The sequence below is a fragment of the Heloderma suspectum genome, chromosome 5 (genome assembly GCF_057233095.1).
Source record: "Heloderma suspectum isolate Gila_16-S chromosome 5, 16-S_ref, whole genome shotgun sequence".
Taxonomy (NCBI): domain Eukaryota; kingdom Metazoa; phylum Chordata; class Lepidosauria; order Squamata; family Helodermatidae; genus Heloderma; species Heloderma suspectum.
The window spans coordinates 163209672-163236083 of NC_139462.1; the positions used below are offsets into that span (position 1 = coordinate 163209672).

The 26412-nt window shown below is 45.1% G+C and overlaps 1 long non-coding RNA gene across 1 annotated transcript in view; it reads right to left on the reverse strand.

Moving 5' to 3' along the window:
• Positions 1–5582: 5582 nt before the first annotated feature.
• LOC146344759 (uncharacterized) overlaps positions 5583–26412 on the reverse strand; it is a 30915-nt gene continuing 10085 nt past the window's right edge. Inside the window, exons 2-3 of the long non-coding RNA XR_014792303.1 lie at positions 21076–21206; positions 5583–7581 (exon numbers count right to left, since the gene is read on the reverse strand). This is a non-coding gene — a long non-coding RNA (uncharacterized LOC146344759). The remainder of the gene's footprint in view (positions 7582–21075; positions 21207–26412) is intronic.

Genomic DNA, 26412 nt, shown 5'->3' on the forward strand with positions numbered 1-26412 from the left:
AAGGGGACAAAAGCACACAAAATAGACCAATGAAGACTGAACATGCGTAGAGACCATGGAATGCTGACTGTGGGGGTTGGGGGGTTGGGTGGGGATGGAAATATTCTGGAAGAAGGCATGGCTGATTGGATGGAGCAATGAACAGGAGCACTCCACACTGCAACATGTTGTTGCACATCCCACTTGTCCTAACCTGATAAGGAACTTTGCTTTTCCCAGGGTTCTACATGTGAGAACATAAGAAGAGCTGTGCAGGATCAGACCAAGCATCCATCTAGTCCAACATTCTGTTCACAACCAGCTGCCATGGGAAACCCACAAACAGGACACGAGTGCAACAACACCCTCCTGCCCATGTTTCCCAGCAACTGGTGTACATAGGCATATAGCCTCTGATACTGGAGGTAGCATATAGGCATCAGGACTAGTAGCCATTGTTAGCCTTCACTTCTAGGAATTTATCTAACCCGCTTTTGAAGCTATCCAAGCCATCCCAATTTGGACATCCCATCCCAAGCCATGTTCTCCATAATATGCAAATAGAGTTCTTATTAACATTATTTTACCCTTTCTCCTGAGACCAGCTGTAATTTTATATCAGTTTATTCCAGATGACACTAAACCTGAAATGAACTATTGAAGAATTAATTGGAGTTGGGGCAAAAGAGTACACAACCACAATGTTGAGCTGCACTGAAAGCAATCACTTTGTCATCTTTTGACCTACAATTTAGACTCATTCAGCAGAAAATAGTTTTTTCATACTCGCTGGTCTCCCAAAACTTTTTGATGTGGACAGTTTATGAAATGACACATACTGGAGCTATGGCAGTTCTCCAGCAACTCTAGTACACAACATCTGTAATTTCTATGTCTCTGAATCTTCTTTTGGGAAAATGCCAATGGAAGCTTTAGTATTGTCTTTGGAAAAACTGGAATTCTCATTTAACCACCTTATTTTGGGACAGATTCCTGCAATTTGTGCTCTTTCAAAAAAAAGAAGAAAAAAAGTCTGTACTCTGACTTGCAAGAGCATCATTAGTAGCAAAGCAAACTGTATTATCATTTTTGAAGTCATAATCTATTCCCACAAATAATTGGGAATGGGAACTGGACTAAAGACCTTCCAGATTTGTCCATCAAGGAAAAAATTATGTACCACAGGAGAGATACTTCAGAATGATTGAACACAATCTGGTGATCATTTCTAGAATTGTTTTCCAAATATTAATCGTAGTCAAAGTCTCACCCAAATCCTTACTTTGGATCCCTTTCCTGTATTGTTAGATATGCAGAGTTTTAGATATGCAGAGTATCTACCTTAAAACTCCTATTTATAATTTTTTTTCACCAGTGCTAAGATTGCCTTAAGCTAGGTACGGAAAGCACAGACAATACCCTCTATTAAGGAATGGCTGATTTAAGGCTCTAGAGATCGCAGAATCCATTAGAATACGCATTGTGACTTTGAGCTTTCCTATACAAGGCATTTATTGTGCACTCGTAATTCCTTACTCATGGTTGTTTATGGGTTCTTTAGATGATGAAGTGATACTCCAGTTTTGCTTCTGAGCACTTTCCTGGTGTGTTTTTTTTAGAATGGGGAAAATGGGGTATTAGTTCTGAAAGTTCTGTTTCTACTTGTGTATTTGCGCTATTGCACTGTAGCACAGCTCCACCTAGAGGTTATGTAGCAGAAAAGCAGGGAAGGAAAAGCTCTTTGTGTAGAGCTCAGATTTCAATTCTGTGACAAAACCAAACCAAAAGTAGATACAGGGATTTAACAGCCTCGTGTAGAAAAACGCTTTATTTCACATAGCATAAAATTGTTTTTGTAAAATGCTTTGAATGTTTTTAAAAATTCTCCACCCATGCATAACAACATTTCTCTTTAAAACAACACACGCACACCTTGCCTGTTTCTTTTTTTTTTTTGTACTCCGCCTCCATTGAAATGGATGGGAAAGCTGTTGTGGGAAAGGATCTGTGTGTGTGTGTGCACTGGAGCACTTCTGCCCAGAGAAAATTGTTGGGGAAGAGCAGAAGAATATGACTTTACGGAATATTAATTATTACTAATTCCTTGTAAGCATGTTTGAGCTCATCAAGATCAACCTAGATAGATTTATGTTACACATATCTATAGTTTGCCTAATTCATCTGAATTCCCAGTTGTACTTAATCTTGCAATATTAAGAGACAGCATTTACAAGAAGCCAAAAAGATCAGCTCCTTAGCGCAATATTTCATAGTTGTTGTTGTTGTTCAGTCGTTTAGTCGTGTCTGACTCTTCGTGACCCCATGGACCATAGCACGCCAGGCCATCCTGTCCTGCGCTCTCTCCCGGAGCGTGCTCAAGTTCATATTCATTGCATCGGTGATGCTATCTAGCCATATTGTTGGGAATAATAATAATGATGATTCTTTGTCTACTTACAATGCTTTCTTTTATTAAAAAATGTACAGTTACATTTCTTGCATACATTATCACATTTGGGTTCCCAAGAAAAATGTTTATGTATGATCTGGTCAAAGGAAAATACTTTTTAAAGTTCTGCTGATTCTAATGGGAGAGAATTAAGCATGTACTTAACTCTTCTGTTGCCATCAGTATAACTTAAGAGTGCTTAACTCTGGCTGGGATTGTTCCCTTACTTTTATGATTATAAAATCACATCTATTATTTTTAGATATCATAAAAGGTTAAATTGTATAGAGTTTTAATTTAATTATATTTCCACAGCTTATGGGGATGAGGAAAAAAATGTGGAGCAAAAATATTATAGAGAGAGTTGAATATTGGATATATGATATCCATATTAAAATATTAACCATCATCTTTATATAAGTGACATATGGTTAAAGAATTGTGTGCAGTGGTACTCATATACCTATTAACACTATTTCTTTTAAACAAGTCTTGTTGAGAAGAAAAGGACCAGGTGACACTGTTTTAGCTATAGCTCACCTTTATAGCTCACCTTTATAGGTCCGCATAGTTAAAGCAATCGTATTCCCTGTAGTAACCTATGGCTGCGAGAGCTGGACCATAAGGAAGGCTGAGTGAAGGAAGACAGATGCTTTTGAACTGTGGTGTTGGAGGAAAATTCTGAGAGTGCCTTGGACTGCAAGAAGATCAAACTAGTCCGTACTCCAGGAAATAAAGCCAGACTGCTCACTTGAGGGAATGATACTAAAACAAAACTGAAGTACTTTGGCCACATAATGAGAAGACAGGATACCCTGGAGAAGATGTTGATGGTAGGGAAAGTGGAAGGCAAAAGGAAGAGGGGCCGGCCAAGGGCAAGATGGATGGATGATATTCTGGAGGTGACGGACTCGACCTTGGGGGAGCTGGGGGTGGCGACAGCCAACAGGAAGCTCTGGCATGGGCTGGTCCATGAAGTAGGGATGTCAGAGAATTCCGCCACGGATCTCGGTGAGGCCGAATGCCAGTGCATTCGGCCCCCTGAAATGTATGGCGGAACTAAGCCCCCCGCCCCATCACCATTTTCCAGCAAAGAAATGTGAAAAGGAAACACCAGCATGAGATAGCTGAAATAGAATGAAGTTTGATCCTATTTGTTCAGGTCTGAACAGAAACAGTGGTTTCCTGTCCCATTACAGCCGCTTGAGGGGTTCGGTTCCCATGGGTACCAAAGATCTGAAAGGATTCTGAGAATGCATTGGCTAGTCGCATGAAAGAACTTCTTGTATACCCCTAACAAGAATTTCATTTCAGTTTGTTAAACATCAGAACTTGCCATTCACAATCACGTTAGCAAAATGTGCTCATTAGAAACATGCACACTTTAAAAATGTGTGTTGGGGGTGGGGGACGCATTTCCATGCTTAAGTCAGTGGGGGAAAGTATGCGTTTGGATGCATGCTTTTAAAAATATGCACCTAAATGTGCACTTTTCCCATTTGAACAATAACATCAAAAGCTCAAATTCGGGAACAGGAAGGAGGCAGACTGAGTTTCAAGGAGGAACTTGGAGAACTTTGTTGGGCTCAAGGCTTGCTGATTCTTCTATCCCTAGCTTTGCCCCCAAGACCCTAGAATCACTGTCCCTGACTGACACATGATTGGCTTCAGTCTGAAGGTGGGCCCATGCATAGGGTTCCCTTCACAGGGACTAGACTTGCCATCCATGTGGAAGGAGTCCTGCTAGGGATGTCAGAGAATTCCGCCATGGATCTCAGTAAGGTTGAATGCCAGTGCATTCAGCCCCCTGAAATCTGTGGCAGAACGAAGCCCCCCTGCCCAACCATCCTGCGGAAGGCGCGCGAAATGGAGCACTTACCTGGTGCCGTTCGTGCTGCTTTGCGAATGGCAGCCGCGTCACAGCTAACGCAGGGATGCCATTTGCGTCCCTGTGGTGGCTGTGATAGGCTATGGAAATATTTACGTAGCCTATCATGGCAAAAAAGGGAATGCAAATGGCGGCCGTCGTAGCCGCCACCATTTGCGCCTGTTTTTTTGCCATGATAGGCTACATAACTATTTACATAGCCTATCATGGCAAAAGACAGGGGAGCAAATGGTGGCCACTACACCATTTGCGCCCCTGTCTTTTGCCGTGATAGGCTACATATATATTTACGTAGCCATTTGCGTCCCTGTGCAGCCCAGCGGCCGGATGTCTGGCTGCAGGCGGCCCTGGCTGGCGGTTCTGTGGAGTCACCATAGAGTGGAGCTGGCTGGGGAGAATTTCGGGGGGAGGAATGGAGCGCGTTCCCCCTACCACGAATGACCCCACGCGGAACAAGGTAATGGATTCATACATCCCTACCATGAAGTCACGAAGAGTCGGAAGTGACTGAATGAATAAACAACAACAACACCTTTATAGGCAGACAGAATAGTTGAAAAGTTCATCCTGAGCAGTCCACTGTAATAAGATGAACTTTTCTCTAACTGTCACTCATGCTGGTATAATCCTGACCCTCATTTCAAACCTGCAGATTCAAACCTCTTCCTCACATCAAGGCAAAATATCTGGAGTTATTTTTTGGCTGACTATTCTGGATCATTCACTGGTGTTTGGAACTGTGAATTTCACCCACCTGAGGTAACAACAACTGTTTACTATTTACATGATCACATGGAAGGATAATAGAGATAAGTCAAGAGCCTCTATTTTTATTAGGATGTGCTGACTATTTTTCAGCTTATTTCAATCCCTTATTCAGGGCTGGGCAACCAGATGCTGTTGAACTAGAACTCCTATCATCCCCAACCATTGGCCATGCTGGCTGTGGCTAATGGGAACTGGACCCCAACAACATCTGGAGGGCCACGGGTTGCCCTCTCCTGCTTGAACAGCCTTCCCACTTTACCCAACAGTACACCAAAAATCCACATGTGAGCATACCATTTGAGATGTGTTTGTTTGTTTATTGTTTATTACATTTCTATACCACCCCATAGCCAAAGCTCTCTGGGCACTTTACAGAAGAGTAGAGTGTACCTGTTAAAAAGTCCAGTGTGCATCCAGGCCTGAACAGTGGAGTCAAAATCCCTGTTTGTTGCCAAGAGGCAACAATTCTTTTTATGGTTCAGAATACAACACATCAATGGGAGAAGGCTCAAGATTTTATTAAGCAGGAACAAATTAACAGAGTAATTAAAGCAGATCGCCGCAATGCAATAATTGCAGCGAGCAACTACAAAGCAAGATTGTAAGCTTATGTTCATACAGTTGCCGGGAATCCCATCAAAATATGGCAATGGGCGTGACTCCAATAACAGCCTGGAACACAGCACCTTTCCGGATCAGCCTGAATTGACATTTCACCCTGGGAGTGTCTCAAGGATTCATATGTACCATTATTCTCCTATTACCCTATTCTGGAGTTCTAGCAAGTGAGATCACAGCCAATATAGATATGACAATCCTGGCTACTCTCACAAAAGTGGTCAACTTTGCAACCCCACCAGAGGATCATCCAAAGGTAAATACTAGCCTCTCAAGCTGTATGGTCTCAAACAGATAACTGACTCTGGGAACTAAGGAGAAGAAGAAACAGTGCTTAACGTAAAGCAACAGTCCTGACCGGAAACCTGGGCACAGCAGGAGCAACTGTTGCACACCACTAACTCCACGAAATAACAGTTGTCTTCCATATTTCTACTACAATCCCATATAACATTTGTATATTGACCGTGCAATCTGGGCCTTGATACACACCCTATCCAAAATGATACACCTAAACATGAATATTCAGGCAGAACAAGAACACCAGGGAGGGAGGGTGAGCTCTTGCTCCTCCACCAGACCCAGCGGATAGAACAGGGACAGTATCATCCAAATCAGGCCGGTCTGTAAATGAACAGTTTTAAACACATTCATAGACTGTTGGTGTGTCAGAATAACTGGCCTCAAATGATTGATTCGGTGACCAGAGAACAGCATTTCAAACTATGACACTTCTTTGCCTTTGCTCCTGCGGGGAGACCTAGAACGAAGACGGGCCCAAGATGTTTGGTTGCCTGAAGCAAAGAACAAGATGGCGCCCTCCCCCCAGAAGTGAACTGGGCTGGCAGTTGAGTTTAGCACTGGTGACAGGACAGTGACCTCCACCACACCTGAGGGCAGCAGGCTAGTTTAGGGGGTGCAGGACAGGCCGTGCGCATCCACAACTCTGTTCTTCAACAGAGGGTCATGGCTTGGGGGCTGCCACCACTGCTGCCCCCCAGCATCTGCCACCTGAGGTGGTTGCCTCAATTTGCCTAATGGTAGGGCTGGTCCTGCCTAGAACATTTAGGCCGCAATCCTATGCATGTTTAGAAAAAAAAGTCCTAGAACCTCCAGCATTCCTCAGCCAGCTATACTGGCTGGGGACTTCTGGGAGTTGTAGGTCTTTTTCTGTCTAAATGTGCATAGGATTGTGCCCTTCATTGCCCATTTATCCAAGAACAATGTTGGAAGCAGGACTGCACTTAACTATATCCGATACTGGAAAACAAGCAGAACATCTAATTTACTAATCTACAGCAAACATACACTTACTAAATGTTAACTAGCTTACAGCCTACTCCTATGCATGTTTACTTGTGAGTAAGTCCTATTAAGTTAATTGGAAATTATTCAAGTAAGTGTTTATAGGACTGCAACCTCTACAACAACAATTTGTAGTGCTCCAATCTTTCAGGGAGAAAATCCATGCTTGTCTTGGAGAGCAGTTTGGACAGAGCAAATCCCAGGCCAGGTCTTCCACCTCTGAAAGCCTAGCAATTTCATTATAAAGATTCCAGTCTCTATCTCGAGTTCCTTCCCTTTGATCAGCTCTGAACATAAATAACACTTTGAGGCCAAGACACCTAATATTAGTAATAACAGGGGAATAAGAGTTAAACACCAAACATTCCATATTGCTGCATTGGCCTTATGGTAACATCTGCTTTGGGGACGTTCAAACTTCTGAAATGAAGCCCTTCATGATTTGTCTCATGAAGAATTAATGACTTCTTGTAACACATCCTCATGCTGCGGGAGGGAAGTTGTGTGTTCACGCGTGTAAAATCTTAGTTGCTATCTCAATCATTTCACTTCAGGCATTGCTCAAAAAGATGTTCTGCAAAAAAAAAAAGGGAAGGAGTGATCACCAGGGATGGAGGAAGAACGAGGCTAAATGAAGGAAGACACTCTGGCTGCTACAGTTTAAAGAAGAAAGATTATGGAGAGAATGTTTCCAGCTATGTCAAGTCAGGCCTGTTTTAGTAAGCCTTTGTGGTCTAAGATGGATGCCAAGAGAAATTACACAATGTGGACTGTGCTCAGCATTGAACTGGCCCTTTGTGGCAACTGAACAACATGCATATTTTGTAGGCACATATTGGTTTGAACGCTGGCCAATGGCCAGGAAATAGCTGGAGCTCTCGTTAGTGCTCTGAATGGGAGAGACCCATCAGAGCTTGGAGTACGTGGCATAGCTCCCCCAGCCCCAGCCCAGCCAAGTGCCCCCGCTTTTTTTACAGAGAAGAGTCCTCTCTTTGAAGGGCTGCCCTGTCCAATTCAAGTTTAAAGGTAAAGAACCAAAAGAACTGTTGCCCATTACCAGTTAGCACTGGACAGCAAGATGAACAAGCAGGCAGACGGGTCACCTGGTCACACTCTTCCACACTATGGTGAGACGTACTGCATCTCTATTTAAATGATAATAATTCCTAAATTTGCATTAGCCTATGCAAATATGCAGATTACTGTTCTTTTGGGGGGTGATGCATTTCCTTTTTGGGCAATTCATGAATGGGTATCCAAGCTAAGGATGATGTCACTGAGATCTTATGTGAGCAAAGAAAACAAGATCCTTCTTTAATTGTATGTATTATATTTATATCCCACCTTTTTTCCTGCAAGGAACCCAATGCTGCCACTCCCGCCAAAAAGAGCCGGCACATGTCCAGGACTCAGGACCTGGTGGCGGTGGGCGGTGATGACGGCGGTGGCTGTGGTGACACCGGTGATGGCAGCAGCGACAGAGGCAATGGTGGCAACTCCTGTGAGCCACCTCAGGTAAGGAGCTGGAGGCACTGGTGCGGCTGGGCCGGGGTGCCAAAGCTCAGAAGTGCACCAAGTGCTTCGGAGAGCCCCCAACCCACTTCAGGTCACTTTGTGCCCCCTCCTCCTTGCTTCGGAAGGGCCTCGAAGTGGCCTGCTTTGACTTGGGGTTTGGGCTTCGGGCCAAAGCAGTGCACAGCCCTAATAGGAAAGGAAGGAGGAAAGGGCAAAAGAAGAGATTGAGAGAAAGAGGCAAAGGAAAACAGAATGAATATGGACAAGTGTAATTGCACTTACTAAGGCTGCAATCACAATTACTAGCGAGTAGTACCATTGATCTCATTGATATTTACTTGCTACATTGCAGTCAGGACCATGAGGTTACACTAAAGGCTTAATGGAAGAGGTAGGTTATGAGTTGTAGTGTGAAGGAAGGAAGAGGAGGTTTCAAAGACTGAGGTCTTTGGAATAGCAAGAGAAAAAATGGGTGGAGTGACTTAATGGAGCAAATGGAGACCTTTGGTCAACTGTGCACGTAGCATCGGAGGAGCAAAAGCAGATATACATAAGGCAGAGACAAAAGGGAGCATGACAAGGCCAGTTTTCAAACCTAAAGACTCCAAAAAGCTGGACATCTCCCTTCTTTTTTGTCATTTTTTAAACGATATTTTTAATAGAATGACTACAACATACAACTTTAACAATTTCACATTAAAAAAAACTGACAAGAGACTAAATACGGAGAGAAAACACAAAACAATAAAATATAATAATATTTACAGAAACAGGATTCTTTCTGATCATATATAACAAAAAGTTCCCATTGATCTGCTATAGAACCTACCCACTGGCCACTGTACACCCTCCCTCCTGTAGACTTTAGTAGTTTATCCTTTTCTGCCAATTCTAAGCACGCCAACAGCCATTCTCTGGACACTAGAGATGGAGACTTTTCCCAATATCTTGCCCATACTGTATTAGCAGATTTATTATTATTATTATTAATTTCATTTCTATACTGCCCAATAGCCGAAGCTCTCTGGGCGGTTCACAAAAATTAAAACCAAACAACACACAATAAAACAATTTAAAATATATAAAACATTAAAACCACAATATAACAATACAACCACAATAAAACCTAGCAGCAGTGCAGGAGTTTAAAATACAGATTTAGAACAGCAAAGACAAAAATTTAGAAAGCTAAAATGCTAAAATGCCTGGGAAAATAAAAAGGTCTTCACCTGGCGCCGAAAGGAATACAATGTAGGTGCCAGGCGAACCTCACTAGGGAGCTCATTCCAGAGCCGGGGTTCCACAGCAGAAAAAGCCCTCCTCCTAGTAGCCACCCGCCTCACTTCCTTTGGCAGGGGCTCATGGAGAAGGGCCGCTGATGATGATCTTAAGGTCCGGGCAGGCACATATGGGAGGAGGCGATCCTTCAGGTAACCTGGCCCCAAGCTGTTAAGGGCTTTGAATGTTAACACCAGCACTTTGAATCGGGCCCGGAAATGGACTGGCAGCCAGTGCAGCTGGAAAAGTACTGGCGTAATATGAGCTCGCTGGCCAGTCCCTGTTAACAATCTTGCTGCCCTATTTTGGACCAGCTGAAGTTTCCGGACCGTTTTCAAAGGCAGCCCCACATATAACGCATTGTAGTAATCCAGACGAGAAGTTATCAGAGCATGGATAACTGTAGCTAGGCTATCTCTGTCCAGATAAGGGCGTAGTTGGTATACCAGCCTAAGCTGATAAAAAGTGCTCTGTGCCACTGAGTTCACCTGTGCCTCAAGTGACAGTTCTGGATCAAAGAGCACCCCCAAACTACGAATCTGATCCTTTAGGGGGAGTGCAACCCCCTCCAGAACAGGTTGAATATCACCTAGCCGGGCAGAAGAACCACCCACTAACAGTACCTCTGTCTTGTCTGGATTGAGTTTCAGTTTATTAGCCCTCATCCAGTCCATTACCGTGCCCAGGCACTGATTCAGAACAGCCACTGCCTCACCTGGTTTTGATGAGAAAGAGAGGTAGAGCTGGGTGTCATCTGCATATTGATGGCACCTCAGCCCACACCTCCGGATAACCTCCCCCAGCGGTTTCATGTAGATGTTAAACAGCATGGGGGATAAAATAGAGCCCTGTGGAACCCCATGGCACAATTGCCATGGCACAGAGCAATAATCCCCCAGCACTACCTTCTGGAATCGGCCATCCAAGTAGGAGCGGAACCACTGTACTGCAGTGCCTCCAACTCCTAACCCAGACAACCTATCCAGAAGGATACCATGGTCGATGGTATCGAAAGCCGCTGAGAGGTCCAGGAGAATCAACAGGGTCGCACTCCCCCTGTCCCTCTCCCGGCAGAGGTCATCCCACAGGATGACCAAGGCAGTTTCCATTCCAAAACCAAGCCTGAAGCCCGATTGAAATGGATCTAGATAATCCGTTTCATTCAAGAGTGCCTGGAGCTGTCCTACAACCACCCGCTCAAGCACCTTGCCCAGGAAGGGGATGTTGGCCACTGGCCTATAATTGTTAACATCCTGTGGGTCCAGGTTAGGCTTTTTCAGGAGTGGTCTAATTACTGCCTCTTTTAAAGCGGCAGGTACCACTCCCTCTCTCAAGGAGGAATTTACAACCTCCTGGACCCAGCCGGACAATCCCTCCTTGTTTGTTTTAATAAGCCATGAAGGGCAAGGGTCAAGCATACAAGTGGTCGGTTGGACTTGGCCAAGCACCTTGTCCGCATCCTCAGGCCTCAGTAACTGAAACTCATCCAATAAAACTGGACCAGACGGTGCTCTGAACGCCTCTACCAATGGAACTGCAGTAATGGTGGTGTCCAATTCATGACGAATCTGAGCGACTTTATCCTCAAGGTGCCATGCAAACTTGTCACGGGGTGCTACCGAGGGTTCCACCATCTCTCTCCCTGGCCCAGAATGTAACAGGCCGCGAACCACTCGGAAAAGCTCCGCTGGACGACACTGAGAAGATGCAATGCTGGTGGAAAAGAACTGTCTCTTTGCCACCCTCACCACCACAAAGTAGGCTCGATAGCGGGCTCTTACTTGTGTTCGGTCAGACTCAGCACGAGTTTTCCTCCATCTGCGTTCTAGCTGTCTCCCCTCTTGCTTCATTGCCCTCAGCTCAGGTGTATACCAAGGAGCTGGCCAGGCTCTGCTCAGAGGGAGAGGGCACTTGGGCGCGATCGTGTCAACCGCCCGAGTCATCTCTGCATACCACAGAGCGACCTGGGCTTCGACAGGAGCACCAGCCATACCAGCAGGAAAATCCCCCAGAGCCCCCTGGAATCCATCGGAATCCATTAATCTCCGGGGGCGGACCATTTTAATAGGTCCCCCACCCTTGCAGAGGGGAAAGGCCGCCAGGAGTCTAAGCCTCAGCAGGAAGTGATCTGACCATGACAAAGGGACGGATGTTAATTTCTCCACTTTCAGATCACCATCCTCCTGCCCAGTCGAGAAAACCAGATCAAGCGTGTGTCCTTTTATATGCGTTGGGCCGATGACATGTTAGGACAGCCCATGGTTGTCATGGCGGCCATGAAGTCCTGAGCCGCCCCGGATACAGCGGCCTCGGCATGGAAGTTGAGATCCCCCAGGACCATCATCCTAGAGGTCCTCAACACCAGGTCCAAGACCACCTCCGAGATTTGGGACCAATAACCTTATTCATCTTGGTAGGCTAGTCTCCATCACATTAAACAGGATCTATAAAGGATTAAACTCTTCATGGATCACTGCCTTGTTGTGGCGAAGGGGCTTGCGTAACTCAGTGAAGCCATAAGCTATGCCGTGCAGGGCCACCCAAGACGGACAGGTCATGGCAGAGAGTTCTGACAAAATGTGGTCCACTGGAGAAGGAAATGGCAACCCACTCCAGTATTCTTGCCAAGAAAACCCCATGGAACGTATCACAAGGCTAAAAGATATGACGCCGGAAGATGAGCCCCTCAGGTCGGAAGGTGTCCAATATGCTACTGGGGAAGAGCAGAGGGTATTTCCAAGTAGCGCCAGAAAGAGTGAAGCGGCTGGGCCAAAGCCGAAAGGACACTCAGCTGTGGATGTGTCTGGTGGTGAAAAGAAAATCCGATGCTGTAAAGAACAATATTGTTTAGGAACCTGGAATGTCAGATCAATGAATCAAGGTAAGCTGGAGGCGGTCAAACATGAGATGGCAAGATTGAACATCGACATCTTGGGAATCAGCGAACTAAAATGGACAGGCATGGGCGAATTTAATTCAGGTGACTATCATATCTACTATTGTGGGCAAGAATCCCGTAGAAGAAAAGGAGTAGCACTCATAGTCAACAAAAGGGTGGGAAAAGCAGTACTGGGCAATCTTAAAAATGATAGAATGATCTCAGTACGAATCCAAGGCAAACCATTCAACATCACAGTAATTCAAGTCTATGCCCCAACCACTGAGGCCGAAGAAGCGGAGGTTGATCGGTTCTATGAAGACCTACAACACCTTCTAGAACTAACACCAAAAAAAGATGTCCTCTTCATCATAGGGGATTGGAATGCTAAAGTAGGAAGTCAAGAAATCACCGGGATAACAGGCAGGCATGGCCTTGGTGTACAAAATGAAGCTGGACAAAAGCTAATAGAGTTTTGCCAAGAGAACATGCTGATCATAGCAAACACTCTTTTCCAACAGCACAAGAGGCGACTCTACACATGGACATCACCAGATGGTCAATATCGAAATCTGATTGATTATGTCCTTTGCAGCCAAAGATGGAGAAGCTCCATACAGTCAGTAAAAACAAGACCTGGAGCTGACTGTGGCTCAGATCATGAGCTGCTTCTTGCAAAATTTCGGCTTAAATTGAAGAACGTCGGGAAAACCACTAAACCGTTCAGGTATGACCTAAATCATATCCCTGATGAATATACAGTGGAGGTGAGGAATAGATTTCAGGGATTAGACCTGATAGACAGAGTGCCTGAGGAACTATGGACGGAGGTCCGTAACATTGTTCAGGAGGCAGCAACGAAATCCATCCCAAAGAAGAAGAAATGCAAGAAAGCAAAGTGGCTGTCTGATGAGGCTTTACAAGTAGCTCACGAAAGAAGGGAAGCGAAAAGCAAGGGAGAAAGGGGAAGATATACCCAACTGAATGCAGAGTTCCAGAGAATAGCAAGGAGAGACAAGAAGGCCTTCTTAAATGAACAATGCAAAGAAATCGAGGAAAACAACAGAATGGGAAAGACTAGAGATCTCTTCAAGAAAATTGGAGATCTCAAGGGAACGTTTTGTGCAAAGACGGGCATGATAAAGGACAAAGAAGGCAGGGACCTAACAGAAGCAGATGAGATTAAGAAGAGGTGGCAAGAATACACAGAAGAACTATACAGGAAAGATCTGAATGTCCCTGATAGCCATGATAGTGCGCTCACTGAACTTGAGCTGGACATCCTCGAGAGTGAAGTCAAGTGGGCCTTAGGAAGCATTAGTAACAACAAAGCTAGCGGAGATGACAGTATTCCAGCCGAGCTATTTAAAATCCTAAAAGATGATGCTGTTAAAGTGCTGCATTCAATATGCCAACAAATCTGGAACACTCAACAGTGGCCACAAGACTGGAAAAGGTCAGTTTACATTCCAGTTCCAAAGAAGGGCAACGCCAAAGAGTGTTCAAACTACCGCACAATTGCGCTCATTTCACATGCCAGCAAGGTGATGCTCAAAATCCTACAAGCTAGGCTTCAGCAGTATGCGAACCAAGAACTACCGGAAGTACAAGCTGGGTTTAGAAGAGGCAGAGGAACTAGAGATCAAATCGCCAACATTCGCTGCATCATGGAGAAAGCAAGAGAATTCCAGAAAAACGTCTATTTCTGCTTCATTGACTACGCTAAAGCCTTTGATTGTGTGGATCACAACAAACTGTGGCAAATTCTTAAAGTGATGGGAGTACCAGACCACCTTACCTGTCTCCTGAGAAACCTGTACGAGGGTCAAGAAGCAACAGTAAGAACCAGACATGGAACAACCGATTGGTTCAAAATTGGGAAAGGAGTACGACAAGGCTGCATATTGTCACCCTGCTTATTTAACTTATATGCAGAGTACATCATGAGAAATGCCGGGGTGGATGAATCAGAGGTCGGAATTAAGATTGCTGGGAGAATTATCAACAACCTCCGATATGCAGACGATACCACCCTAATGGCAGAAAGCGAAGAGGATCTCAAGAGCCTCTTGTTGAGGGTGAAAGAGGAGAGTGCAAAAGCTGGTTTGAAACTCAACATTAAAAAAACTAAGATCGTGGCATCTGGCCCCATCACTTCCTGGCATATAGAAGGGGAAGAAATGGAAGCAGTGACAGATTTTACTTTCTTGGGCTCCAAGATCACCGCAGACGGTGACTGTAGCCATGAAATTAAAAGACGCTTGCTCCTTGGGAGGAAAGCTATGGCCAACCTAGACAGCATAGTAAGAAGCAGAGACATCACCTTGCCGACAAAGGTCCGTCTAATCAAAGCTATGGTTTTCCCAGTAGTAATGTATGGCTGTGAGAGCTGGACTATAAGGAAGGCTGAGCGGCGAAGAATTGATGCTTTCGAACTGTGGTGCTGGAGAAGACTCTTACGAGTGCCCTGGACTGCAAGGAGGTCAAATCAGTCCATCCTAAAGGAAATCAACCCTGAGTGCTCATTGGAAGGACAGATAATGAAGCTGAAGCTCCAATATTTTGGCCACCTAATGCGAAGAGAAAACTCCCTGGAAAAGACCCTGATGCTGGGAAAGACTGAAGGCAAAAGGAGAAGGGGACGGCAGAGGATGAGATGGCTAGATAGCATCACGGATGCAATGAATATGAACTTGAGCACGCTCCGGGAGAGAGCGCAGGACAGGAAGGCCTGGCGTGCTATGGTCCATGGGGTCACGAAGAGTCGGACACGACTGAACGACTGAACAACAACAACAAATAAAGAATTAAAACTAATCGTGTGCCCTTCGATACCATATTATCCCATAGAATACTTACTGTTTGATACCATATTGGCACCCCCGCCACATATGATATAGATCTGCTCTGGGTGCCTTGCATTTCCAATAGAAATAATAGAGCCGGAGTGGTGTAGTGGCGAGAGTGTTGGACCGGGAGCCAGGAGATCCGGGTTCTAGTCCCCACTCGGCCATGGAAGCTCACTGGGTGACTTTGGGCCAGTCACAGATTCTCAGCCCAACCTACCTCACAGAGTTGTTGTTGTGAGGATAAAATGGAGAGGAGGAGGAGGAGGAGGATTATGTATGCCACCTTGGGTTCCTTGGAGGAAGAAAGGTGGGATATAAATGCGATAAATAAATAAAGAATAAAGAATAAATAAATAATAGGTGATGGAGAAGATCTTGTGGTTACATAGCATCTAAGCAGAACTTTATCTTGTGTTTCATGTACTGAGAAACATACAGATGTACGCTTAATAGAGTAATGTATATTAAGCCATTCTTGTTCTCTAATCAGTATCCCAAGATCCTTTCCCCATAATCCTTTAAATTTTGGCCTACTATGATTAAGGTTACAGCTGGAACTACAGATCTTTGCCAGCCACTTAGGTCCTTCACCACTAACTGTACTTTCCCTATTTGTCAAGTGTCTAAGCTGACAATTTCCCCCCGCACACACCCCAGACCTGTTAGACAACCTTGCTCTGTTATTTTGAAGGCACCTCCCTTTCTTTATTTCTCTGTCTTGAATCTTTTGTAAAAGATATTTGAATTAATACTTAGGGCAAGCTAGTGCTTTGTAGACTCAGAATCTGTCTTGCTCACATACCTAACCTATTGTTCACAATCCAAGCTTTTAAGGAGGCATGGAGTATGTCTCTGCCTGGCACAGAGCAGGAAGCATTTTGAAAGCATCCCTCCCCCACATATTTTAAGGCAAAGATAGGCATTACTGTAAATCTGTGTCTAGGAGCTATATTTATTTACTTTTACTCTAGAGTAGACACAGGGGGCCTGATCCAGATTTTAAAAGCCCACTGCCCCCCATGATAGGGTCCCAATCAAGTTATACCTACTCTAGAGTAGAAAAAAAAATTATGTTGCTGCTAGACTCAGATTTAAAGTAATGTCTGTTTTGGCCCACCATCTCATAACCCTGAGGTCACTCTGAAGGAGAAATTTGGGTTGTTGGCAACATTCTCAGAAGTAAAATAAGTCAGGTACTGTACTTCCCAACCTGTTCTCCCTCAAGAGGAAGGTGTGAGCATATGCCAGATCATTACACTCTGGCTCAGTGTTTATGGAAAAACATCCATTACCTATCAACCAATAAACAGCATCCTAAGTTACCATTGCAATATTTTGAGCCTTAAAAAAAAGAAAAGAATCTGAGAAGCAACAACAGTGCGAAAGTTTATTCCAACTATTTTTCAACAACGGTTCTTCAGTAATGTTATGTGCCTGCATAAAATCCATATGAGCCAGGAAATGGAGTAATAGCTACTCTTAGTTGTCCTGTACACAGTAGCATATATTCCACAGTGAACAGAATTTAAAATGCAGCCATTTGGCCTGAGGAGATGCCAACTTCAGGAAAATGCAAGTACTGTATTTATTTCAGGACTCTCAGCAAATCTTCCAAAATCAATGGGCAATTCTGAAAAGATGCTGATGAAAGCATTTTGTACTTATTCCAGCACAATTCTTTATTATTGCCCCCCACTGTGCAAGCTCATTGTCTGAGTCCTAGATGCTTTACCTATGTACTACTAGCTATATATCTCCATTCACATGAGTACAGATTTTCATGAGTCCAGGAACGCTGGAGGATGCTTAATTCAGGGAGGGCTCTGCAGTGCCCTGCTAGGATTTAGTGGCTGTTCAAGCTGTGCACCATATGTGGGGCTCCTTACTTAGGCCTTGTTTAGCCAAGGGCTCTTTCACTAAACTTTAACTCATTTCACTGATTGTACTCAAAATATAGCAGTCATACATTCAGTCCTCAGTGCTCAGTCTATACTTCCAACTGGATTGTTGTTGTGCTGAGGCTGCAGTCCAACATAGGGATGTCATGAGCGCAGTTTGGGGTTCAGGAATTCGTCGAACAACCCCCGCCTGCAACTCCTGAACTGCGCCTGCCAAAACACTGTCCTTGTTCGCCCCCCCCCCCCCCGCTTGTGCCTGCTCACCCTCCAAAGTACCCACCGTGAACCCATTCGGTGAGCACTGCCATTTTTGTGCCCTTGCTTTCTAGGAAAAACAGGAAGTTTAAAAAATGTGCATATTTAAATATGCGCAGTTTGGAGATGGGAAAGCTAAATAAGCACAATATTAGAGGTATAATCCCTCTTATATTGCGCTTATTTAGCTTTCCCAGCTTCAAACTGCAGATATTGGAATATGCGCATTTTTTTAACTTCCTGTTTTTCCTAGAAAGCAAGGGCACGCAAATAGCGGTGCTCACCGAACGGGTTTGCGGTGAGTGCTGGGGAATTCACCGAACTTGTGGGTGGCTAGAGCACAGGTTCGGGGGGGAAGTGAGCAGAGATGCTGCTTCAGCAAGTGCATGGAGAACCGAACTAGGGTGAGTTCTTACATCCCTAGTCCAACATGCCCTTACCTGGGAGGAAGCCCCATTGAACTCAATGGGACTTACTTTTGAGTAGACCTGTATAGGATTGCACTGTGAGAGAACCAGGGAGGCTGTGGCTAAATGAGCCAGATGATGTTGATTCAGCATATTATTTATTTATTGTTAAATATATCCCACCTTTTTTCCTCTTGGAAGGAACCCAAGGCAGCTTACATGATCCTCCTCCTCTCCATTTTATCCTCAAAGCAATCCTGTGAAGTAGGTTAGGCCGAAAGTCAGTGACTGGCCCTAAGTCACCAGTGAGCTTTTTGGCCACATGGGGACTAGAACCCAGATCTCCCAACTCCCAGTCCAGTGTTCTAACTACTACACCACCTCGCAGCTAGGAAATTGCTGTTAGACAGCTGGACTCAGGGACTCACAGCCCCAACAAGTGGCTCTCTCACACATCTTCTCTTGTAAGGGAAATGGCTGTGTTAGCAGCATGATATACACCTACTGGATGCCATCATGACATGTGACCCAACCCAAAGCAACACAAGTCCTTCTGACATGGTTACAAAATTCCAGCCCCCTCCCATTTAATGTTAGTTTTCCCTTTAGAATCCAAGGACTCATCTTTGCAATTTGTGCTTCCTACAATTAGGTTTTTTGTTATTACGTGTCCAACACATGGCAGAGCAGATACATAGCTTCAAAACTGCAAGTAGTGATGGTTTAAACATCCCCCACCCTACACCTGCTGTGGTTAGGCTTCCAATTGGACTTGGAAAACTGAATGATTTTATACCAAAATTGGGAAATAACTAGGTCTTTTCCCAGCCCAATCACAAGTGACAAGTCCAATCAGACTTTACTCTTTCACCACAAAGACCAAATTTGGAGAAGCTTGGGGGGGGGGGGCATTCCAATGGAGGCAAAGGCAAAAGGGGCCAAAAAAACAAAAATACCAGCATATTTTAGCTTAGAGCTCTTACTTCCATTAATGAAGCCTTAGGAGAGGCATTCAGCCTTTTAGAATAGGGAAAAAAAACTGCACAAAAGCCAGGACACCACCAAACTATCACTAGTTGGGGTAAAGGGGGTGGGGCCAGAGGAAGGGGGCGTGGCCTTCTGTGGCCTTCTGTGGCTGAATCAGGCCCAGGTTAAATTAAGGGCAACCCAAAAGCAAGTCAATCAACAGGCAATGGTCAAAAACACAGTTTTATCAGGCAAGAAGGAACAATCCAAAAGGGAGGGCTGAAGAACAGCCAAGATCAAAACACAGATAAACAGTCAGATGTAATACACAGTCCAAGAAGCAGAGTCAAGCAGGAGTCTGAGGTCAGTAGCACAAAGGTTTGATCACAAGGCAAGGTCAGGAAAAAAGGATACAAAGCAGTAGGAGCTGGCAAAGATATTGTTTCTAGCATTGGCTAGGCAGACACTGAAGACTTTTAGCACTAAAGCCTGTTGAGCCCCACCCAGGACTCAGCTGCAATACATTAGAGCTCTGTGGTCACAGCCCTACTCATGAAGAGTCACTTTCTGCGGAGGAATCCTTCTTTGCAAGGGAGCACTCCTTGTCACAGGAGCCCTACAAGCTTGTCACTTGAGGGAGTTGCTCAGCCTCAGAGGCAGAGTCCCCTCCTCCCGACAGGAATGGGCCTGCAGCCATCTCCCCCGAGGGCCCAGGCTCCTCTTGGTCTGGTGACAGTGACTGATCTGGGTGCCCTCCATTTGTGGGAGCTCTAGTTCTTCCTCTGAGGGGGATTCCTCCAGTGGGGACATGACATTCTGGGGACCCACAGAGAACCAGATTGTGACCCCTACAGGGCCAGATTGTGACTGGGCCTGAGCTTCTCTGCCCCTGCCTTACTGTGTCCTCCAGGGATGCCATCAGGAGTGGGACAGGGTCTGACCCCACTGCTAACCTCCTCAATGCATCTTCAAGCCTTTATCCCTCCCTCACCCCCACAAGCTTTTTTCTCCCATCTCTCCCACACACCCAGGAACCTACAAACTCCTTCCCACTTCCCTCCTACTTGCTTACAAGGCTGTAGGCTTTGTGGTATGGTGGGAGCAGGAAGTTTCTCTCCTTCATCTTGGTGGTTTCAGTACACTTGAGACCCCTTGCTGCCACACCACCACTGAAGCTAGCAGCCAGGTAGACTACCAGCTAAGTAAGAGGGAAGGGAGGAGGGGCTTGGAAATCATGGGGGAGGAGGGAAAGGGGGTTTGCAGGCTCCATGGGGGAAAGGGGGGAGGAATTTAGTTCTTCTCTGGCTCAGATTAAAATCCAAGTGGGAGAAAAATATGGGGTTATAATACTCAGTACAAGCCCCCAAATTTCATAGTTCCAATGTTTTGGCAACTTCACTAGCTGCAAGGTTGGCCTCATATCCTTCCAGATTTTGAAGAAAACCCTGATCAGCAGCAAGTTTTCCCAAAGAACCATGTTGAGACTCAAGGGAGGGAGGGTGGACCTCCACACACACAGGAATATAGGAAGCTGCCTAATACTTAGCCCAGTATTGTCGACACTGACTGGCAGTGGCTCTCCAGGGTTTTCGGCTGGATTCTTTCATAGTCCTACCTGGAGATGCCAGGGATCAAACTTGGGACCTCCTGTATGCAAAGCACGTACTCTGTCACACTGAGCTATGACCTCTCCCACCCACTCACACCTGGAATGATTCTGACAACAATTTGGGTTCCATTGCCCAAGATACCACTTTCTCCATACCTTTTTGCCTCTATTTTGTCAGATAAAAGGCCAGTTCAGATTCCGCAGGGCCAGGTTTAGCCCAGGGCTTTCAGCAACCCCCTGGACTGCAGCGCAGTTAAGAGTGCCAGAAACAATTGCTCTACTAATACTCAGTATAGTGACCGAAACATTATTACTTCACCAAATCTCCTTGTCCTCCACAAACAGCAAGCACCCACTGTATTGCCTACATCACACCCAGAACCACAGTAATAGAGGAAAATGATTAAACATACCTTGGGGTGAGATGTATAGAAACTCTCAGTCACACTTTCATTCTCATGGTCCATTGGTACTCCTTTGTCTCATCAGTGGTGGTTTGATTTTTCTTTGCCTTGCTTTTGAGATTATTACCAGTCAAGACAAGCTGAAAAGTCAAAGAATGTGTGTTTAGGTGAACATACTTATCCACACTGGTGCTGATCAATGTTCGTAATAAAATCTGTCTGTCTGTCTGTCTGTCTATCCACATTACATTCTGCACTGTATTCAATTTAAATGCATACAGCAGCCTTACTAAACCTGGCGTCCTCCAAGCATCTTAGACTGCAGCTCCCATCATTCCCAACTAGATGTGCCGTTGGCATGCTGGCTGGGGATGGTAGAAGTTGTAGTCCAAGATACTTGTTGGGCACAGGTTTCAGGAAGTTTGCTGGCATATAGCATCTCTCCAGATAGTTCACAAAAATGGTGTCACCACCATCACAACATGCGGGAGCAGGGTATTTCTGTGGCCTCTCTGGTGATCTGAAGGATGGAAGAATGCCTGTTCAGACCTGATACCCTGAGCCAGCAACCCCTGGTACTTACACAGGAAAACTTTCCCCAAATAATTCCACCAAACTTTTTTTTACCATCTCATTTTGTAGTCTGCTTGCTGGTAATCCTGAATTCCTCCCATCTCTGCATAACTGAGCTAAAGTCGAAATTACTGGGCCAGTTTACAGGCAACACTGAATCAAGATTTAAGATTATGTACATAAGTCTCTGTGAGGCTGAGTGTGAGCCCAAGCAAGCCCTTGCATTTGAGTGGTCCGCCCCTCCCCTCCTCTTGCATGGCCAGGAGGAGGAATAAAGCACCTCTGAGTTTTTGCAAGTCATTCTTATTTGTTAAAAAGAAAGAAAAGAAGTCAAAACATACTGAAAAAAGTTTTTCCTAATATTTCAGGTTTAAAGATAGGGTTGTGTAGAACGGCACACCATGACCTTATACTTTTAACAAGCCTGCCTCCGTCACTGTCCCTTGTTTGAAAGGATATTTCACACTGAAACCCCAATAAAATGAGCGGCTGGAAGAATGATCCACCCCCTCTGTTAAAAGTGTATGTTTTTCCGTAGTCATTCAATTGCTGTCCACTATTAATGACAGCCCCCAGTGACTGGCAAAGGAGGCAGCCGTTTTTTTTTTTATGGTGGCTGTCATTTTGAACTTCCCAAAACACACTTCAGAGGTCAGAACAGGGCAATCTGGGAATAAAATGGCTCCAATTCACTTCCCCTCTCCAGAGAATTTTGGACTCCCCCCCCCCAAATATTGATGAATCAAATGTCAAGATGGGTGAAACTGGTCCTTTTCAAATTCAGTGCAGCCCTAGTATAGCAGTTTCACTAAGGGAGTCTCATGCTCCCTGTATGCAGGGTTTGTTGGCAGTTTCCGAACACTCTTTAAAGGCAGCCGTATGTAGAGCACATGATGTAACTCAGTCATGTGTCACTGTGGCCATATCTGAATTCTCCAGGAATGGGAAAAGGTGGCATCCCAGCCTAAACTGGGTAAATACACCCTTGGCCTCAGACAGTATCTGAGCACAGGGACATAGGGAATAGGGATGAGCAAACGAGCTATGTTTGAGATCACTAGGATTCTCTGAATGACATCTCACTGCTTGCCTCATGCCTGATTCGTGTTTGGGTTTGCGATCACTGCTCACTTTGTGCTTATGGGAAAGCTGTGCAAATCAAGCCGCGACTGAACATGAAATTTACTTAAATTTCCACAAATTTGTGCAACTTTCCTCCATAGACTAAAGTGGGACTTTCAGCTTGTAGGGAGAAATTTGCATGAATTGGGAAAATTGTGCAAAATCGAATTGGAAAAGTTGCAAAAATCAAATGCGAGCACATGTCTGGCAATCTGCGCACATTTTTGGCAGGCACGTGCTAGCAGTCATGTTCAGGGCTTCAAACATGGCATGCTCTCATGGTGTGCGAGCAAAAACAAAATTCTCATACATCCTTAATAGGGACACAGGAAACTGCCTTATACCAAGTCAGACCATTGCCCCATTTAGTCCAGTATTGTTGACACTGACTGGCAGCATCTCCCCAGAGTTTTAGGCAGGGATTTTTCCAGCCCTACCGGGAGATGTCAGTAATTGAACCTGGGACCTTCTGCATGCCAAGAAGGTACTATGGCCCACTCAAGGTCAAAGCTGGGTCCAGAAGACCACCCAAAGTAAGCACACAACATTTGAAAAAAAGGCAATAATAAACTATTGCAAATCTATGACATAAAAGATTAATCTGAAACACTATCTAATTTGCACTCTGCCTATTATAAGACGTGCTACAAGATGGAATACATACAATTATATCAATGGGGCAACATGCATTGTGGGAGGAGGGGAAGGATAATCTCAAAGGGTTAAACAAGCTGAAGAATTTGTGCGATACCATCTGGAGCCATATGTTTTCTCAGTTGCTCAATAAGATTAATTACTTTGATGAGGCACATACTCACTTCAAATGTTGTGATCAGTCAGATGACAATAAAATAGGAAATCCTTTGAATCTGGTTTCATAAAAACACCAGATGACATCATGCAATACAGCATCTCTCTTCAATTGTTCAGCATTATAGGGGTCCCTAAGGGTAACATTCATACGAACAGAGGCAGTTTTTAAAGCTTATATGTCACTGAAGTGCACATTTGGCTCAGCAAAACCCTTTTTCTTGAACTGAAAAAAAAATCATGAGAATGTCAGCTTTCTTGTCTTTAAAACTAGCACATGGCTTATGAAAGATCTTGAGGACATGACTAATGCTTAATAAAAACTGGAATGGCAATAATTTTTTTAAAGTATTTTAAAAAATCTCATCAGTTTAAATCAATCTCCTAATTTCAAAACATTTGAAAGAGGTACTACAATGCCATTGTAAATCTTCAGAGCTCTAGCAAGGATATATAGCTCAGCCTTCCCCAGCCTAATGCCCTCCAGATGTATTTGACTACAACTCCCATTGTCCCCAGCCGGCAGGGGCTTTGGTGAGGGGAGGCAGATGACTATGAAGGAGAAGGCCTTTTCGGTGGTGGCACCCCAGGTGTGGAATGCTCTCCCCAGAGAGGCTCACCTGGCATCTATGTTGTGGGCTTTTGGGCGACTGATGAAGACTCCCCACCCACATCCACACCCACACCCACGGCCAGGCTTTTTAGGCCTTCAGTTTCGTTATTGGGTTTTTAGATCTTTCCCTGCTGGTGGTTTTTGCCCTGCTTTTATTCTGTTTGAAACTTCTAAAGGTTTTATATTGTGTTTTAAAACATTGTATTTTAGGTTTTTAACGTTTGTGAACTGTCCACAGAGCTTTGGCTATTGGGCAGTGTAGAAATGTAATAAATAAATAAGTCAAGAAATAAATAGAGCCAGTATCACTCTGCTAGAAGTTACCCAAGAGAGACGATTCTTCCTACAGTCTCAGGGAATGTGTACACAAACGACATCTCCTTTCTCGCCTGCAGCCTACACAGTAGGAGGATGTTTTGACAAGGCGTTCTTCACAATGCTCTTGTGTATGCTTTGTCACAGCACTGTGACGCTTTGTTAAATGGAGGGAGCTGGCTCGCCCGGTAATGCTTCAACCTGGAAAGGGGTGTGCGAAGAGGGGGAGACAGCTTGCTGTAACCAGGGTGCTGTATTCAGCTGCGAATGCCAACTGCAGTGGCGCTGTATGCAGCCGGATTTAGCAGTAGGCAGCAGCTGTGGCCAATGTAATGTTTGCTGCACAGAGGGTACCCTGATGAGCCCAGGTCTTTGATCAGGTTGCAGGGTGGGAGCTGCTGTACAGAACCGCTTCTCCAAGCACCCTCACTCAAGCTGAGCCACACAGCGTGGTGCTGCTGCTCTGCAAAAGGGCATCAGCCACAGTTGGCATTTCAGCACTGCTCAGTGCCTCACCTGGACCAAAGGCTGTTTGTTATGTCAGCAGGGCTCCTATATCGAGCTCAGCAATTACTATCACACATTGCTGCTGCTGCTTCCATAAATCCACCTGTAATTGTCCTTCTGTCAAGAACTTCACCACATGAAAGTCATTCGGTTGCTCGCATGTGGCATCCTCCTTACACCCTTCGGAATGCAGCCCCTTTCAGACAACATAGTGGTGGCTTTCCCTTTACTCTTTCGGCTTTTCATCTTTTCTTTCCCTTTGTACTTGCATTTTCTTCCACCCACTCTGGTTGTTCCATTCCAGGTCCCCCGTTTCACCTGCCTCCAAATCTCTTCAATGGAGACTTCTAGTTGTTTTACTCACTTATTGCTATCCCAGCAAAGGTCCTTGGCTTGCTCCATGTGGCTGCAATCCTATATATCAGGGGTGTTGAACCTCAGGCTCATGGGCCAAATCTGGCCCTCCAGGGTTCCCCAGATGACCCCACCCACTTTCCTCAGCCTGACCCCCTTTCTCCTCACAGCCAATTTATTAGTCTTGGCCAGCTGACCACAGCTGGCAGCAATAAATTACTGGCTGATAACAGGGTCATAAATCTGTCCAAGGTTGAAAAAGAAGGCTAGAGTGGGTCACTTTACCAGTTCAGTCAAATCTGAGGCGATGTGGCAAAAAGAAGTCTGTTTTCCAGTCCAAAGTCCAAAAACACAGGGGAACACTAGCAAGGCTGAGGTCCAGGTTCAGGGGCAGGGCAAGGCTGACAAGATCCAGCATGTGAAAATGACATTGTTCTCCAGCAGCCTTGCCCCTGCCTCTTCCTGCTTTTAACTGCAGCATCCTGAAGTAGCTGCATGCAATCACTTCTCTGGCTTCTGGAAGCCTCTCTGTCTTAAACGGACAGAGGCTCACCTCCATTGCTATTTTCCATGCAGCTGCCTTTGCTCTGCTGGGAACTTAGCCCTCTGAATCCTCTGGGGAGGCTACAGCCAGGCATGGAACATCCACAGAAGGTGAGGGGGCTCAGGTTCCTTCTGCATTGGTCCCTTCCCCTGGGTCTGGAGCCTGCCATTCCCCTTCGTCCTCAGAGGAGTCCAAGGAAGGCATGACACAATTGTTTTGTGATCTCCTGGCTTTTGCATGGGTTTTTCCCATTCTAAAAATGTTGAACTGTCTCTCCTAAGGCTTAGTGACTGGCACTAAGAGCTTCAAGTTAAAATATGTTGGCACTTTTGGTATTTTGGCCATGCACTCCTTTTGCCTTCAGCCCTGCCCACTACTGGAATGTGGCCCCTGAGAGCTTGTCTGAAACTGAATTTGGCATTCATCATTCTTTACTCATGGTTAATTACAGGTTCTTTAGATGATGTTTTGACCCTCCAGCTTTGCTTTTGTGTCCAATCAGCACTTT